Raw genomic sequence first — 18,494 nt, forward strand, 5'->3', positions numbered from 1 at the left:
ATCCTAAATATACATGCACCCAACACAGGAGCACCCAGATTCATAAAGCAAGTCCTGAGTGACCTACAAAGAGACTTAGACTTGCACACAATAATAATGGGAGACTTTAACACCCCACTGTCAACATTAGACAGATCAACGAGAAAGAAAGTTAACAAGGATACCCAGGAATTGAACTCAGCTCTGCACCAAGCGGATCTAATAGACATCTACAGAACTCTCCACCCCAAATCAACAGAATACACATTTTTTTCAGCACCACACCACACCTATTCCAAAATTGACCACATAGTTGGAAGTAAAGCACTCCTCAGCAAATGTAAAAGAACAGAAATTATAACAAACTGTCTCTCAGACCACAGTGCAATCAAACTAGAACTCAGGATTAAGAAACTCACTCAAAACCGCTCAACTACATGGAAACTGAACAACCTGCTCCTGAATGACTACTGGGTACATAACGAAATGAAGGCAGAATTAAAGATGTTCTTTGAACCAACGAGAACAAAGACACAACATACCAGAATCTCTGGGACACATTCAAAGCAGCGTGTAGAGGGAAATTTATAGCACTAAATGCCCACAGGAGAAAGCAGCAAAGATCTAAAATTGACACCCTAACATCACAATTAAAAGAACTACAAAAGCAAGAGCAAACACATTCAAAAGCTAGCAGAAGGCAAGAAATAACTAAAATCAGAGCAGAACTGAAGGAAATAGAGACACAAAAAACCCTTCAAAAATTTAATGAATCCAGGAGCTGGTTTTTTGAAAAGATCAACAAAATTGATAGACCGCTAGTAAGACTAATAAAGAAGAAAAGAGAGAAGAATCAAATAGACGCAATAAAAAATGATAAAGGGGATATCACCACCGATCCCACAGAAATACAAACTACCATCAGAGAATACTACAAACACCTCTACGCAAATAAACTAGAAAATCTAGAAGAAATGGATAAATTCCTCAACACATACACCCTCCCAAGACTAAACCGGGAAGAAGTTGAATCTCGGAATAGACCAATAACAGGCTCTGAAATTGTGGCAATAATCAATAGCTTACCAACCAAAAAGAGTCCAGGACCAGATGGATTCACAGCCGAATTCTATCAGAGGTACAAGGAGGAACTGGTACCATTCCTTCTGAAACTATTCCAATCAATAGAAAAAGAGGGAATCCTCCCTAACTCATTTTATGAGGCCAGCATCATTCTGATACCAAAGCCTGGCAGAGACACAAGCAAAAGAGAGAATTTCAGACCAATATCCTTGATGAACATTGATGCAAAAATCCTCAATTAAATACTGGCAAACCAAATCCAGCAGCACATCAAAAAGCTTATACACCATGATCAAGTGGGCTTCATCGCTGGGATGCAAGGCTGGTTCAAGATACGCAAATCAATAAATGTAATCCAGCAGATAAACAGAACCAAAGACAAAAACCACATGATTATCTCAATAGATGCAGAAAAGGCCTTTGACAAAATTCAACACGCTTCATGCTAAAAACTCTCAATAAATTAGGTGTTGATGGGATGTATCTCAAAATAATAAGAGCTATCTATGACAAACCCACAGCCAATATCATACTGAATGGGCAAAAACTGGAAGCATTCCCTTTGAAAACTGGCACAAGACAGGGATGCCCTCTCTCACCACTCCTATTTAACATAGTGTTGGAAGTTCTGGCCAGGGCAATCAGGCAGGAGAAGTAAATAAAGGGTATCCAATTAGGAAAAGAGGAAGTCAAATTGTCCCTGTTTGCAGATGATATGATTGCATATCTAGAAAACCCCATTGTCTCAGCCCAAAATCTCCTTAAGCTGATCAGCAACTTCAGCAGTCTCAGGATACAAAATCAATGTACAAAAATCACAAGCATTCTTATACACCAATAACAGACAAACAGAGAGCCAAATCAGGAGTGAACTCCCATTCACAATCGCTTCAAAGAGAATAAAATACCTAGGAATCCAACTTACAAGGGATGTGAAGGACCTCTTCAAGGAGAACTACAAACCACTGCTCAATGAAATAAAAGAGGATACAAACAAATGCAAGAACATTCCATGCTCATGGGCCGGAAGAATCAATATCGTGAAAATGGCCATACTGCCCAAGGTAATTTATAGATTCAATGCCATCCCCATCAAGCTACCAATGACTTTCTTCACAGAATTGGAAAAAACTACTTTAAAGTTCATATGGAACCAAAAAAGAGCCCGCATCGCCAAGTCAATCCTAAGCCAAAAGAACAAAGCTGGAGGCATCACCCTACCTGACTTCAAACTATACTACAAGGCTACAGTAACCAAAACAGCATGGTACTGGTGCCACAATAGAGACATAGATCAATGGAACAGAACAGAGCCCTCAGAAACGATGCCGCATATCTACAACTATCTGATCTTTGACAAACCTGACCAAAACAAGCAATGGGGAAAGGATTCCTTATTTAATAAATGGTGCTGGGAAAACTGGCTAGCCATATGTAGAAAGCTGAAACTGGATCCCTTCCTCACACCTTATACAAAAATTAATTCAAGATGGATTAAAGACTTACATGTTAGACCTAAAACCATAAAAACCCTAGAAGAAAACCTAGGCAATACCATTCAGGACATAGGCATGGGCAAGGTCTTCATATCTAAAACACCAAAAGCAATGGCAACAAAAGCTAAAATTGACAAATGGGATCTAATTAAACTAAAGAGCTTCTGCACACCAAAAGAAACTACCATCAGAGTGAACAGGCAACGTACAAAATGGGAGAAAATTTTTGCAGCCTACTCATCTGACAAAGGGCTAATATCCAGAATCTACAATGAACTCAAACAAATTTACAAGAAAAAAACAACCCCATCAAAAAGTGGGCAAAGGACATGAACAGACACTTCTCGAAAGAAGACATTTATGCAGCCAAAAAACACATGAAAAAATGCTCATCATCACTGGCCATCAGAGAAATGCAAATCAAAACCACAATGAGATACCATTTCACACCAGTTAGAATGGCGATCATTAAAAAGTCAGGAAACAACAGGTGCTGGAGAGGATGTGGAGAAATAGGAACACTTTTACACTGTTGGTGGGACTGGAAACTAGTTCAACCATTGTGGAAGTCAGTGTGGCGATTCCTCAGGGGTCTAGAACTAGAAATACCATTTGACCCAGCCATCCCGTTGCTGGGTATATACCAAAAGGACTATAAATCATGCTGCTGTAAAGACACATGCACACATATGTTTATTGCGGTACTATTCACAATAGCAAAGACTTGGAACCAACCCAAATGTCCAACAACGATAGACTGGATTAAGAAAATGTGGCACATATACACCATGGAATACTATGCAGCCATAAAAAAGGATGAGTTCGTGTCCTTTGTAGGGACATGGATGAAACTGGAAACCATCATTCTCAGTAAACTATCTCAAGGACAAAAAACCAAACACTGCATGTTCTCACTCATAGGTGGGAATTGAACAATGAGAACACATGGACACAGGAAGGGGAACATCACACTCTGGGGACTGTTGTGGGGTGGGGGGAGGGGGGAGGGATAGCATTAAGAGATATACCTAATGCTAAATGACGAGTTAATGGATGCAGCACACCAACATGGCACATGTATACATATGTAACACACCTGCACATTGTGCACATGTACCCTAAAGCTTAAAGTATAATAATAAAATTTTAAAAAGCCACTAACAATCCAAGAAGTTATTAGGCAGAATCCCAGGCCCACCCCAAACCCAGTGATAGCAGTCTGAATTTTAACTAGATTTCCAGGAGATTCATGAACATATTAGAGCATGGGAAGTACTGACTTGTTGAAAACATATTCAGTACATGGTAACAATTATTATAGTCCTGATCTACTCAATTCATTTTTTCTTTATCCCAGGTATATTCTTGTTCTTCTCGTGTTGCTCACAACCACCTGCCTGGATGAATTTAGGAAAGTTACAGGATACAAGGTTAAAACACAAGATCAAATGAACAATCCTAAAATGTTATTAAGAAAACAGTTCTGGCCAGGCATGGTGGCTGACACCTGAAATCCCAGCACTTTGGGAGGCCGAATCAGGTGGATCACGAGGTCAGGAGATCGAGACCATCCTGGCTAACACGGTGAAACCCTATCTCTACTAAAAATACAAAAAATTAGCCAGGTGTGGTGGCACGCACCTGTAGTCCCAGCTACTCGGGTGGCTGAGACAGGAGAATTGCTTGAACCTGGGAGGCAGAGATTGCAGTGAGCTGAGACTGCACCACTGCACTCCAGCCTGGGCAACAGAGTGAGACTGTCTCAAAAAGAAAGAAAGAAAGAAAACAGTTCCATTTACAATAGCATCAAAAAGAAAAAAAGTACTTAGGAATAATTTAACAAAAGAAGTGCAAAACTTTTATACTGAAAACTATGAAACATTGTTGAAAGAGATTAGAGAAGATCAAAATAAATGGAAAGACACTCCATGTTCATGGATTGGAAGACTTAGTATTGTTAAGATGAAATGTGCCCCAAATTGATCTACAGGTTCAATCCAATGCTTATCAGAATTCCAGTGGCTTCCTTGCGTAAGTTGACAAGCTGATTCTAAAATTCATATTGAATTACAAGGGATCCAGAACAGTCAAAACAATCTTTAAAAAGAACAGTTGGAGGGCTCATACATCCCAACTTCAAAACTTACTGCAAAACTACAGTAATCAAGACAGTGTGGTACAGACACAAGGGTAGATGTATAAATAAATGGAATTAAATTGAGGGTCCAGAAATAAATCCTCATGTATATGGCTAGTTAATTTCAACAAGGGTCCCAAGAGAAATTGAGGAGAGAATAGTTTTTTAACAAATGGTGCTGAGATAACTGGGTATCTACGTGGGAAAAAATGAAGTTTTCCTTAAATCACATGCAAGAATCAACTCAAAATGGATCATAGAATGTAAGAGTCAAAATTATAAAATTCTTAGAAGAAAACATTGTAGTAAGTCTTCCTAATGTTAAGACGATTTGCACAAGTGATACAAGAAATAGAAATAAATTGGGGTAAATAAAAATTAAAAACTTTTGTGCTAAAAATATACCATATCAAAAGAGTGAAAAGACAAGCAACATAATGGGAGAAAATATTTGCTTATCAGATACTTCAAAATATAAAAAGGACTCTTAAAACTCAATGATAAAAATAACCAATTAAAAATGGGTTAATAGATTGTAATAGACATTTCTTCAAAGAAAATATGTGTTTTAGTATGCTTGGGTTGCTGTAACATACTACCATAGACTGATTGGCTTAAATAACAAACATTTATTTCTCACAGTCCTGGAGACTGGGAAATCTGAGATCAAGATGCCAGCAGATTCAATGCCTTGTGAGGGCCCACTTTATGGTTTGCAGATGGCTACCTTGTGGCTGTGTCCTCAGCAAAGACAGAAAGGGATCTGGTCTTGGCCAGGCGCGGTGGCTCATGCCTGTAATCCCAGCACTTTGGGAGGCCGAGGCAGGCGGATCACGAGGTCAGGAGATCGCGACCATTCTGGCTAACACGGTGAAACCCCATCTCTACTAAAAAAAAATACAAAAAAAATGGCTGGGCGTGGTGGTGGGTGCCTGTAGTCCCAGCTACTCGGGAGGCTGAGGCAGGAGAATGGCATGAACCCAGGAGGCGGAGCTTGCAGTGAGCAGAGATCGAGCCACTGCACTCCAGCCTGGGTGACTGAGAGAGACTCTGTCTCAAAAAAAAAAAAAAAAAAAAAAGAAAGGGATCTGATCTCTTCCCCTTCTTATAAGGGCATTATAATTTCATTATGAATGCCTACTCTTGTGACTTCATCTAAACCAATTTACCTCTCAAAGGCCCCACCTCCATATACCATCACATTGGGGATTAGGGCTTCAGCATATGAGTTTGGAGAGGACACAAACATTCAGCTTATAGCAATATGCAACTGGCTAGCAAGCACAGGGAAAGATGCTCAAGCACTACTATTCAATTAGGGAAATGCAAATCAAGACCACAATGAGATACCACTTCATACCCACTAGAATAGCTATATCAAAAAGCCAAACAATAACAAGTGTTGGTGAGGAAATAAAGAAATTGGAACACTCATACATTGCTGATGGGGGTGTAAATTGATGCAACCTCATTGAAAAACAGCTTGGCAGTTTCTCCAAATGTTAAACATAGAATTTCCACATGACTTAGCAATTCCATTCCTAGGTATATGCCCAAGAGAATTGGAAACAGGTGTTCAAACAAAAGTATGAACATGAATGTTTAAAGTGGCATTACTCATAATAGCCAAAAAGTGGAAATGACCCAAATGTCCATCCACTGAGGAATGGATAAAGAAACTCTGATATATGCATACAGTAGGGTATTATTTAGCCATAAAAATGGATAAAGTACTGATACATGTAACATTGATGAACCTTGAAAATATGCTAAGTGAAAGGAGCCAATCACAAAAGACCACGTATTGTATGATTTAATTTATATGAAATGTCCCAAACAGGCAAATTTATAAAGGTAGAAAGCAGATTAGTGGTTGTCAAGGCTAGGGGCTCAGGGGCAATAGGCATGGGGTTTCTTTTGGGGATGATGAAAATATTATAAAATTAGATTGTCACCATGGTTATCCAACTCTGTGAATGTACTGGAAACCATTGAAGTATACATTTTAATGGGTGTGCTAAATGGTATATGAATTATTTCTCAATAAGTGTGTTTTTTTAAAAAAGCTATTGATTATTTCCATCAGTCTGATTCCTCTTGACAAAAATCTGAGTTGATGGTGAGCATGTACTTCATTCCTGACTCCAAAGGGTACAATATTTACACCATTTGAATTTGGGAGTGACTTTACTATTACAACCTTCCCCTTGAAGACCTGGAAGACCCAGCAACATAAGGAGAAAGAGTAGTCTCAGCCTTGTACTAAGACTTCAGCGAAAATAAGAGAGATGGGAGGGACTACTATTGAGAAGGAGGGGCAATCTTTCTAGGCAAATATTGTGGTAGAATGGATAAGAGCTTTGGCTCATTGGGCAAATAAACCAAGTTTTAAATCCTGATTCTACCAACTTACTATGTCACCTTAATAAGTTACTTGACTCCTCTCAACCTTAATACCTTCATCTACAGAAGGGGGCTAATAAAAGCCCCAACTCAAAGTGTTACTATGATGATTAAATGAGATAATTCACATGAAGCACTTAAAATAATGTCTACCATGTAGTAAGTATTTGATAAATGTTAGCTGCTAGATTTATTTTTACTGAGGTGAGATTGAAGTAGAACAATATAAGGAAAAGTAAAGTATCTTCAGCTTTGGAGTCAGACAGCTCTGTTAATGTGACCTTGGAAGTCACTTTATTTATTGAGCCTTAGCAAATAATGAGGATAGTAATCCTTCTCTTATGGAGGCAGTTCCAAGCCTGGGCACTGGAACCCACACCACATAGATTTTCATACTGGCTCCACCGCTTACACATTGTGTAACCTTGAGCATGTTTAACTTCCCTGTACCTGGATGTCCTCTTTTGTCAAATGGTGGAAACAAAAATACATCCTTGTGTTGTGAGAAATTATTGAGTTAATCCATGCAAAGTACTTAGGACAATAAGTACCCAATGAATTTTAACTTTTATTATAAAGCTAAAGTAGGAATCAAATGAGGTCTCTGGTAGAGCTGTTCATATGGTAGGTTCTCCGTAGATGATGGTTCCTTTCCTTACCTACTCTGCTGTGTGCACCAGGTCAAGATATTTTTGGACCTGCAGATAAAATGTTTCAGCCTTAGGAGTTCCCCACTGTAAGTAAAATTTTCTGGCAAGCTCAATACTACCATGTGATGAGAACAATGTAGTCTGTTAGCTGCCTGCAAGATGACTGTCTATACTCCCAAGAAAACATCCCATTCAGAGCAATAGAGAAAGAACTGTTTTGCATGTGGACCACTTAAGGTCCAATTGGAGGCTGGTTTGGGGAAAACATCCACTCCTCCTCAAACCTATCTTTAGACTTAAAGTCAACTTAAATGTTATTGAGTTTCCCACCCTGGGTTAAGCACTTTCACGTATCTTTGCTTACACTATTTTTCTATCTAAACATACATTTTTAAAGCAGAAATCCTCATTTAATCTTTAAAACAGGTCTGTGATTTTTAAACACTATTTAATCAAAATTCAGAATTGTGGTAGCATTTTTGCTGTTTGTAAGTTAAACAAAATAGATTGTAAGTGTGCAATGCCATTCATTCATTCAACTAATATGCCAATAATTTATTTTGTGCTCCAGGGATTCAGAAGTGGACAAGATAGACAAAGTCCCCACTCTCTGGGGGCTTTTGTCCTAATGAAAGAGATAGATAAGTATAAATATACAATTACATAATACTTTATATACAGAAATACACACACAATCACTTTTTACCCTGGTATGGCAATGCGAAACATTCTTCCTTGATTTCTTCAGCTATGTGCAATAGGCTAAACTCATGAATCTCTTTGCTACTGCAGTAACTAAAATATTTTTTGCATTTTCACCAGAGAATAATGTTTCAGTGAACATAAGAGTGCAGATATCTCTTCGAGATACTGATTTCATTTCCTTTGGGTATTTACCCAGAAGAAGAATCTCTGCATCATATGGTCATCGTATTCTTAATATTTTGAGGAATATACACTATTTTCCAAAATGGGGTACTAATTTACATTCCCACCAACAATGTACCAGGGTTTCCTTTTCTCCATACCCTCATCAACATTTGTTCTCCCTTGTCTTTTTGATAAAAGCCTGCTACTTATGACAAAATGGATGAACCCGGAGGGTATTATGCTAAGTGAAATAAACCAGACACAGAAAGAAAAATACTGCATAATCTCATATGTGGAAGCTAAAAAAGTCAAACACACAGGGGGATGGAGGTGGAAGAAATGAGGATGTTGGTCAAAGCATACAAAGTTGTAGTTACATAAGATGTATAAATCTAGAGCTCTCATGTACAGCATAAGTTCTATAGTTAATAATGCTGTATGGTATACTGGAAATTTTCTAAGAGTAGATTTCAGGTGCTCTTACTGCAAAAGAGGGTAATTATGTGAGGAAATGCATATTTAATTTGCATGACTGTAGCAATCATTCCACTATGTATATGGATGTCAAAATATTTGTACACCTTAAATATATACAATAAAAGATTTTCACCAAAGATATTTTCTCCATAGGATTTGTGATTAGATTTTTAAAAAGTTGTCTAGCAAAAGGATGACAATCACTGAAGAGGTAGGATTTGAAAGTAGTTTAGACAGAAAGGTTGAATTCCACTCTTGATAGAGAAAATCAATTCATGTCACATGGAAATCTTGCCCATTCTGTGCAACATTCAAACATGGCCAAAGACTAAGGGGTTCTGGCAAAAGCTCCTCTCCTCCTGAGCAGTGTAAACATTAACAGACCACATTCTGTTTGTAAACTGCTTAAGTTTCTTCAATATGACCGTTCATTCTGGAGTTGCTTACTGCCATTAACAGAGTAAAATAACATGGCTTTGAATTCCCGCTTTCCTCCCAGCTACTTATTTTCTATCTGAAAAGGATAATTAATGGAACTCACCTCCCTGGGTGTTGAGTTGATTCTATTTTCTGCAAAGGAAAAAATCTGGGAAAAGGCCATGAGTAAAAAATCTCTCCAGCTTGAAAATGCATTAGATTAAATGTGAATAAGTCAAAGTGCTGAAAAAATAACAATTTGTTCCCTGATTTCTCCTCAGTTTTAAATTTGATAAAGATGAAAAAGCAGACCAAACTCAGCAGATGCAATAAATGATAACTTATAATTGAGAGAAAACTCTTATTTGGGCTAAACTTAAACAGCTACTGTTTAGAAGTCTCATAAATGACTATATATTTAAGCACCTTTTACAAATATGGAACCTTTACTTTTCTTTTAGAAAAGTGGGCAGTGGTAAGAGTGAGGAGAGGCAGATAGAAAAGACTAATGAGATTGTGGATAAATTAGATAATACTATGCATTTAGAACATAATTTTGGACACTTTCTCACAGGCTGGTAGATATTTTGTTCTATCACATAAGCCTGCCATAAAACTCAGACCGTTACTAAAACCTTTTATAAAAAAAAAAAAATCCAGTTTTGACAAAAGATAACCCAAACCAAGTCTGTTATTGAAGCAATCTCTGAGTGAGAAAAACCATGTGTCTTTGGGAGCTTGCTGGAATGGCACGCAAAACCCTTAGACCTGGACGCAGCTCTGCCCTTCTCACTCTGTGACTTCGTGCTCTTTTATCAGTTCTGTGAAGAGGATATTTTGGTGGCTATTAAACTGAAGAACAAACACCCTGCCTAGCTGCATAACACCATGCTCCAAACTTCGCCTCCAAATTGCACACTGGCCCAGCTCCCTCTAATTGGCCTGGCTGCCCAGAGGATGAAGTCCTGATTCTTGCATATAAGGCCCTTCATGTTCTGTCTCCTGTGTGCTTCTCCAGCTATGACCCCTAACACCTTCCCACACTTATCCTTGGCTCTAGCTGGTTCTGCAAACATGTCATGCAGTCTCATCCCTCTATGCACTCAAAAAGCCTGGTCCCTCTGCCTGAAAATCCACCACCCCACTCCCTGAGTTCCCTATTTAGCCAATTCCAGCGTGTCCTTTGGTGTCAACTCAGATTTCACATCCTTCAGAAACATCCTGTTGATATACTAATAACAGTGTGTGGTATTCGGATATGATAATTGTTTATACTTTCTGTCTCTCCCTTTAGGCGGTGGGCTTCTTGAAGGCAGAAACTAATTTATACCACTAACACTTAGCACAGTGCCCCAAGCTCATAATAAACACTTCAGAAATACAGGGTAGTAACAATTCACGAAGGCTTTGCTGTGGGCTTCATATTTCTGATGATATCTTACACTGGCTTATCCTCCTCAATACAATCATTAAATGTTGGACTTTCTTAAAACTCGGTCCTAGGCCCCTCTTCTCTTCTTGCTGTATGCTCTTGCCCAACCCTCTCTCTTTCTTAATCATACATACCCATGGTTAGTTAATCTCCCATATAAAGCTGGCTCCCAAATTTGTATCTCCAGTTCATATTTTTTCATAGCTCCAAAACTTTATATCTGGTTGGCTCAATGACAACCCAAAACCCAAATATTAATGATGTATCCAAAATTAAACATTTGGTTTTCCCCTCCCGAACCTGGTTCCCTCTAATGTTCTTTATACCTCAGTAATTAATACTCCTCTCCAACCAACTAGGAAAGCTAGAAGTCTTAGAGTAATCCCAGACATCCTCCTCTTTCTCACCCCTTCCATATAGAATTGATCACCAAGTCCTATCAATTCTGTCTCCTAAATATGTCTCAAATCTATTCACTTATTTTTCCACAACTATTATCCTCGGAACTACATCATTAGCCTAACTATTCTTCTTATGCCATTTCTTGCTTTCTGTAGACTGTTGTTCACGCTGTAGCCAGGGCGATCTTGCCAAAACCCAAATATGATTATATCACCCCTTCTCCTGTTTAGGTCATTTTAATAGGTTTCAAAGCCCTTTCCATTGCCTATGAGGCTCTGCATGCCCATCTATGCCTAATGATGTACCAACATCAGCTTCAACCTCATTATCTGGGCAAACCTGCTTTTCAGATTCATTTATAGCTTTGGCTTTGGTATTTAAAGACTGAATAGCCAAATATCTTCTTCAGCATTGAATTACTTAGCTTTTGCTGCAGCAGCCAATGACCCTCAGTTTTCAGCGGTTTGCAACAACAAACATTTTCTTTTCATCTCACATGAAGGCTAATGGCTAGCTACCACTTTGCTGACCTTGGCTGGGTTCAGGTAGCATCATGAATCTTCTGATTCAGGGACTGAAGATGAAACAACTGCAACTCTCTTCGGCACATGTTTCTCCTTTTGGAAGTCAAAAGCTCAAGAGAGACAGAGCCAAACCATGAAAGGATATTTAAATGGCTGCTCTGATGTAGGGTATATCATGACCATTGTATTAGTTTTCTATTACAGCATTACCACAAACTCGGCAGCTTAAAACAACACATATTTATTACCTCACAGTTTCTGTGGGTCAGAAGTCTGGGCATGACTTAACTGTGTCCTCTACTTAACAGTTTCACAAAGCTGCAGTCAAGGTGTTAGCCAGGCTGCAATCTCATCTGAAGGCTTGACTGTGGAAGAATCTGCTTCCAAGCTCACTCATATTGTTGGCAGATACATTTTCTTGTGGCCATAGAGCTGAGGTCACTGCTTTCTGACTATCAGCTGAAGACTGTCTTCAGATCCTAAAGGCCACCCTCACCTCCTAGTGGCTGCCTGCAGTTCCTAGATGCTGCTCAGAGTTCCTAGAAGCCTTGCCACAGTTCCTTATAATATGGCAACATGGCTGCTTACTTCATCAAGCTCGTAAGGAGAGTCTCTAAAGTGAATCTGATAGTAAGACTAGATCATATAGAATGTAATATAATCACAAATTAGACATTTTATCACCTTTGCCATATTCTGTCATTTAGAAGCATGTCACAGGTCCCATCACACTCAAGGGGAGAGGATTGTACCAGGGCATGAATACTAGGAGGTGAGGAACATGGAGGCCATCCTAGAGTCTGCACATCACATCTACTTACATTCTATTGACTAAAGCAAGTCACTGACTAGCCATTCCTAAGGACAATTGGACACTAAGGTATACTCTACCTATAGAGTGGGGACAAAATGAATAATTTTTAACAAATAATACAATCTACCAAAATCATTATTTCTGACATTCTTAAACTTGTGCATGATCAAGGATCAGGTGATCACCTAGGCTACTGCATAATAATGACAGTAATATGAATAATGGAAGTCATTTGGAGTAATTAATATTGTAATATTCACTTTAAAACATAGTTAAGCATTCTAGATAAAACTAGAGAAAAAATCTCTCATGTTCTATATATTTTAATTCTATCAATCTGTTGAAAAATAAATGTGTATCTATTCTTGCAAGAATAAAATACAATAATGCTGATTGTAAGAACTGTTAAATTTGTCTCCATAAAACTTAACTCCCAAATAGTTAAATACGGAAGTAGATTGGTAGTTAATATAAATTATGAGAGCATACACTCACTAAATAACCTTCGGGAGAATATTATATCAATTTTGAGACAGTCTTTTAAAATTTTAAATAATAGAGATTCAAGTATATTATAATTTTAAACTATAGACTTGGTTGAGGTGTTAGCATTCACAATAGTAACCAAAATAACCTTTACGTACATATTAAATTTTAGTTAATCATTTCATGATTCCTTTAGGAAAAAATCTTATTTGGGAATTTTTCACATCTTCTGAGGATGACTTAAAACCAGTGTCAATCCAAATTTTTCAAGGAAGAAAAATCTCCAAAATGGAGGTTCAGAGAATCTTTCCAAAGGAAGTAACAATTCAGTTAAAACCTGAAAAAGTTAGCTAGGCAAAAGTGAAGTGAAGAAGGAGAGGGAACAATCCAGGTAGAGGGAGTTTCATATGAGAGACCAAGAATGCTGAATACAAGTCAAAGGGGTTGAAGTGCTGAGGAGGTATATTCCTTTACTATGCTGCCACAACTAAATGGCTTAAAATGACTCACATTTACTATCTCATAGTTTTTCATGTCAAGGCACAGCTTAGCTGGGTCCTCTGTAAGACTGCAATCAAGGTCTTGGTCAGGGCTGGGCTCTCATTTAGAGGCTTGACAGGGGAAGGGTCCACTTCCAAGCTCACTCTAGTTCTCAGCAGTTCCTTTCCTTGTGGCTTTAAGACTTATGGCAGGCTGCTTTTTCCAAACCAGCAATGGAGAGAGAAAGACTCTAAAATCAGCTAGCAAGATGGAGTCATATATTGTAATCACAGGAGTGACATCCCATCACCGTTGCCATATTCTATTGTTTAGAATCAAGCCACACTTCCCACTTACACTCCAGGGGAGGGGATTATACAGGGGTGTGAACACCAGGAGGTGGGGATCATAAAGACCACCTGAAAAATTGTCCCCCACAGAGAGGCAAAGTGGCATAAGATATATGGTAGAGGTTCACTTAATCTGCAGTTTAGCCAAATGATGCTTGGCTAGGTGTAGGGGTTCAGTCAGGATGGTGGGAGAAATTGTAAAATTATAGGAAATAAACACAAACCCTCTTGGAAGGCCTGGGGTTTTGCATGGTTTCAGTAGTGTTTGGCTGAAGGCAGCTGAATTCTCTTAAAAGCTTAAGGTGTAGATACATAGGAATGTAGAGGAGTTTATCTAAATAACTTGTTTACTCATGTGATCCTAAAACTAACCTTTGATCACTCAAGGGCAGGATGGCTCTCTCAGGGAGAAGGCTACCAGGTTAATTACCCTCTAATGGTGTTGACCCAAAGCCTTTGTCATTTAGTGTGTGCTAAATAAATGCCAGTAGGGCCAGCAAGTCAGGGCCGCAGCTGCAACTCTTTACACCACCCTCCTTGATGTGTATAAGTGGCCCAGACCCTCAGCCAGACTGACAGGGAAAATATCTGTGTCAGTATATGTTATTCATGCATCGTTAAGTCAAGGTCTGCAGGAAAAACCCCCACAGCTAGGTATCAAAATCAAGATTAAGCAAAAACTAAGCCCAAATCCAAAAATCCTCATTATATATTGAAATTCTAGTATACAGGCATAAATTTGAAAATATGTCAAAATATTAATCATAGCAAATGTATTATTAAAATGTTAGTAGACAATTTTTAAAAGTTTATTATTACAATCTGGGCACAAAATTCCCGAGTACTATCACACTGCCTACCACACTGTTGATCTTTCCTTCATAGCATTTTTACATCCACAACTCTATATTTACTTGTATGAATAGCTGATTAATATTTGAATCCTGTGCTAGACTGTAATCTCCAAGAGAGCAGGAGCCTGTGTCCAGTTTTGCTCATAGTAGTACTTTTGGTGGAATAGGGTTTTTTGGCTCCCATATTCCCTTCGATCCTACCCATCCTCACCCAGGAGACTTTAGCATCATTAAATTGCATTAAAGTTATTCTATCAATGGTATTCAGGAAATGACAAGAGAAGGGTTTGGAACAAGAGCGTTAACTTTAAATTTGTTTAATAATTGTGAAAATTTGGAAACAACCTAAATGTCCAACAGTAAGAGAATTGGGTGTTTTTTTGTTTGTTTGTTTGTTTGTTTGAGGCGGGGTCTTACTCTGTGGCCCAGACTGGAGTACAGTGGCATAATCATAGCTCACTGCAGCTTCAAACTCCTGAGCTCAAGCGATCCTCCTGCCTCGGCTTCCCAATGTGTTAGGATTACAGGCATGAGGCACTGTTCCCGGCACTGGAATTGTTACATATACCATGGTACATTCAATCTATGCAGGGAGAATGGATGCTACTTCTTTCTTTATTTAGTGGTTACCTTGTCCAGGATAAAGAAAACAAGTGAGGCTGTTGCCCAAGCAGTACCACATGCATTTCCTAATAATAAGGTAGCAAAAAATTAATTCAAACATGTTTGTGTTCAAACTCTAATTCTACCAATCTTGGCTGACCAAATGGAGGTCTACCTATCCTGCAAAAGATTTGTCTAAAGCAGTGGTTCTCAAAGTGTGGTCCTTGAAGCAACAATGGCAGCATCATCTGGGAACGTTAGAAATACAAGTTTTTAAGTCCCAATTCAGACCTACTAAGTCAGCAAATATGGGATTGGGGCCTAGCATTCTGTTTTAACAAGCCCTCTAGCTGATTCTGATGTACACTCAAGTCGGTGACCCAAGACCCTTGGTTATTTTTGCCTCTGACCACAAGGTGGCAACCTTTGTCTAAAGTCCTATGAGTTGTCCAATGGTTACGGTAGGTGTAATCTTGTCTAGCCACTAAACTGTCCAGAGGCAGTAAGTAGTGATGTGATATGGGGATGTGAGGGAGAAGTGAGAAACGGGAGAGGAAGAAAAGAGATGAAAGGAAGAATGGGGACTGGAGGAGGCTTTATCTCTGCTTTGAGCACAGCAAGTAAACTACAGTGAGGAGGTGGGACAATGTTAGGAGCGCTGGTTGTTTATCATCCAACAATTCAGCTCATTCTGGGTATAAAACAATGTGAAGTAATGTTGGGGAGTTTGTGTGCAGCCAATTTTATCTATGCTTTTTATCCTTGTAATCCCTAGACACCACCCAAAGGCAAGCACCTCCTCACACTATCACCTATCCTCTTCCTACTCTCATAATACACATGAATTCCTTCCCCAGTTATCTTCCATCACAGAATCCCCTCTTTTTAAACCTTTCCACAATTCTCCCGGGTGCCCTGTTGCACAGTGAAATAAGCTCAGCCTATGAAAATATACAGAAATGTTGTCCCTCTTATTTGAACATTTCCTGCACATCTGTAATTGAGACCTGGCACTCCACTGAAGATTCTACTTCCCATACAGCCCTCTCTGATTAAAATTGTTAATTTTCTCATTCCCCATAAATTATAGGGTTTTACCAAGAGGATAGAGGGGAGGAAAATCCAAAGACAGAAGTCTTAAAGGAGGATAAACTTTTCTCAGCTCTGGTAATGGTATCCATGCAGACATGTCACCCAACACCTTAACTTCTCAGTTCTGTTGAATGCCTCAATTCTACTTCGCTTCAACCACTGTCACCCAGGACACACAGTGGATGTTTTCAACATTTAGAGGAAATCCACACTGTAAGTCATTTTTGAATCATTTATCTTTTTCTTCTTTCCTATTTTCTACAAAATAGGATGAATTTTCTTCTTCTAGTTCACAAGCTATAACTGCCATTTTGGTTCTTATTTTAGTTGCCCTTAACTAACAAACACCCACGTTAATTTAACCATATTAGTTTCTTAAATTTATCAGTATCTACATTTTTTCTCTTAACATTACAAGTACTTGAAAATGTTCTCATGTTCTTTGAGTCCCACCACACCTTCCCATCACTTTGATAATGTTTAAAAATATCTGTTCTGAGTTACTATGGATATACACTTTTTCTTCTTTTCTGCTCAGTATTTAATTATCAAGTCAGCAATAAACTATACTACCAGTGTATACTATACTCCCCATGTCTCTTGCAGCATCTCCTGTATTTTTGTTCCTTTCTAATTTAAGACCTCCTCCAAAATTCTCTTCAATGAGGGTCTTTGTGTGACAAACCTTCTGAGATAATGCATGCCACAGAATATATTTATTATTATGCTACATTTAAATTAAAAAATGGGCTGGGCACAGGGGCTCATGCCTGTAATTCCAGCACTTTGGGAGGCCGAGGTGGGTGGATCACTTGAGGTCAGGGGTTCAATACTAGCTTGGCCAACATGGTGAAACTGTGTCTCTACTAAAAATACAAAAATTAGCCCAGCACGGTGGCTCACTCCTGTAATCCCAGCATTTTGGGAGGCTGAGGCGAGCAGATCATGAGGTCAGGAGCCGGAGACCACCCTGGCTAACACGGTGAAACCCTGTCTCTACTAAAAATACAAAAAATTAGCTGGGCGTGGTGGCACGCACCTGTAGTCCCAGCTACTCGAGAGGCTGAGGCAGGAGAATCGCTTGAACGTGGGAGGTGGAGGTGGCAATGAGTCAAGATCACGCCACTGTACTCTAGCCTGTGCAACAGAGTGAGACTCCGTCTCAAAAAATTTATAAAAATAAATTAATTAAAAAATGGCTGAATATAAAATTATAGGTTCAAAGTCATTTTAAACATTATGGGTCCAGTCCTTTAAAATATTGTCTTCTTGTATTCAATGTTGCTAAAAGTCTGTTGTCAATTTAATTCCTTTCTTTGTAGAGGACTTGATTTTTCTCTCTGGAAACTTTGAGAAGTTTATGCTTAAATTCGGTGATTGTGTGTGTGCGTGTATGTGTGCATGCACTTTACCTTCTCTGTATTAGTCTATGTCAGCCTCATTGTGTTTGAAAAGTGAGGAAAGGAGAGCCCCAGGTAGCTCAGAACATGTTAATAATTCCCATTTGCTGCCACTCTATAAGCAACTGATATGATCAAGGCTTCATCTTAAAACTTGTTTGAAAGAAGCAGTGCTGGGAAGTATCAGTGTCCTAGGCTGTAATTCATCAACTTTGGGGATTTGAAAAGGGTGGAGGAGTGAATGAACAATGGAGCAGGGGAGTCCCTATCTGTTTTCAACAGCCTCCCACTCAACCAAGCAGGGCTTTTTTGCTGCCCTGATATACTCTGATACACCCTCCATACACTGGTAACTATGGTTGGAGATATTTCTGCCGATTTCTGTAGTGAGGGGTAGATAATGTAGGTAGGCAATTGGAGGAGAGACAAGAACAAAATTTTTTAAGCTTTCCTTAAATTTATCCTCTCACTGCTGCCTCCAACTACCCTCTATTTCAGGCTGCAAAAGAAAACCACCCAGCTATGCAGACTGAAGCCACTACAAA

Source organism: Nomascus leucogenys, chromosome X (assembly GCF_006542625.1).
Source record: "Nomascus leucogenys isolate Asia chromosome X, Asia_NLE_v1, whole genome shotgun sequence".
In the NCBI taxonomy this organism is placed as follows: domain Eukaryota; kingdom Metazoa; phylum Chordata; class Mammalia; order Primates; family Hylobatidae; genus Nomascus; species Nomascus leucogenys.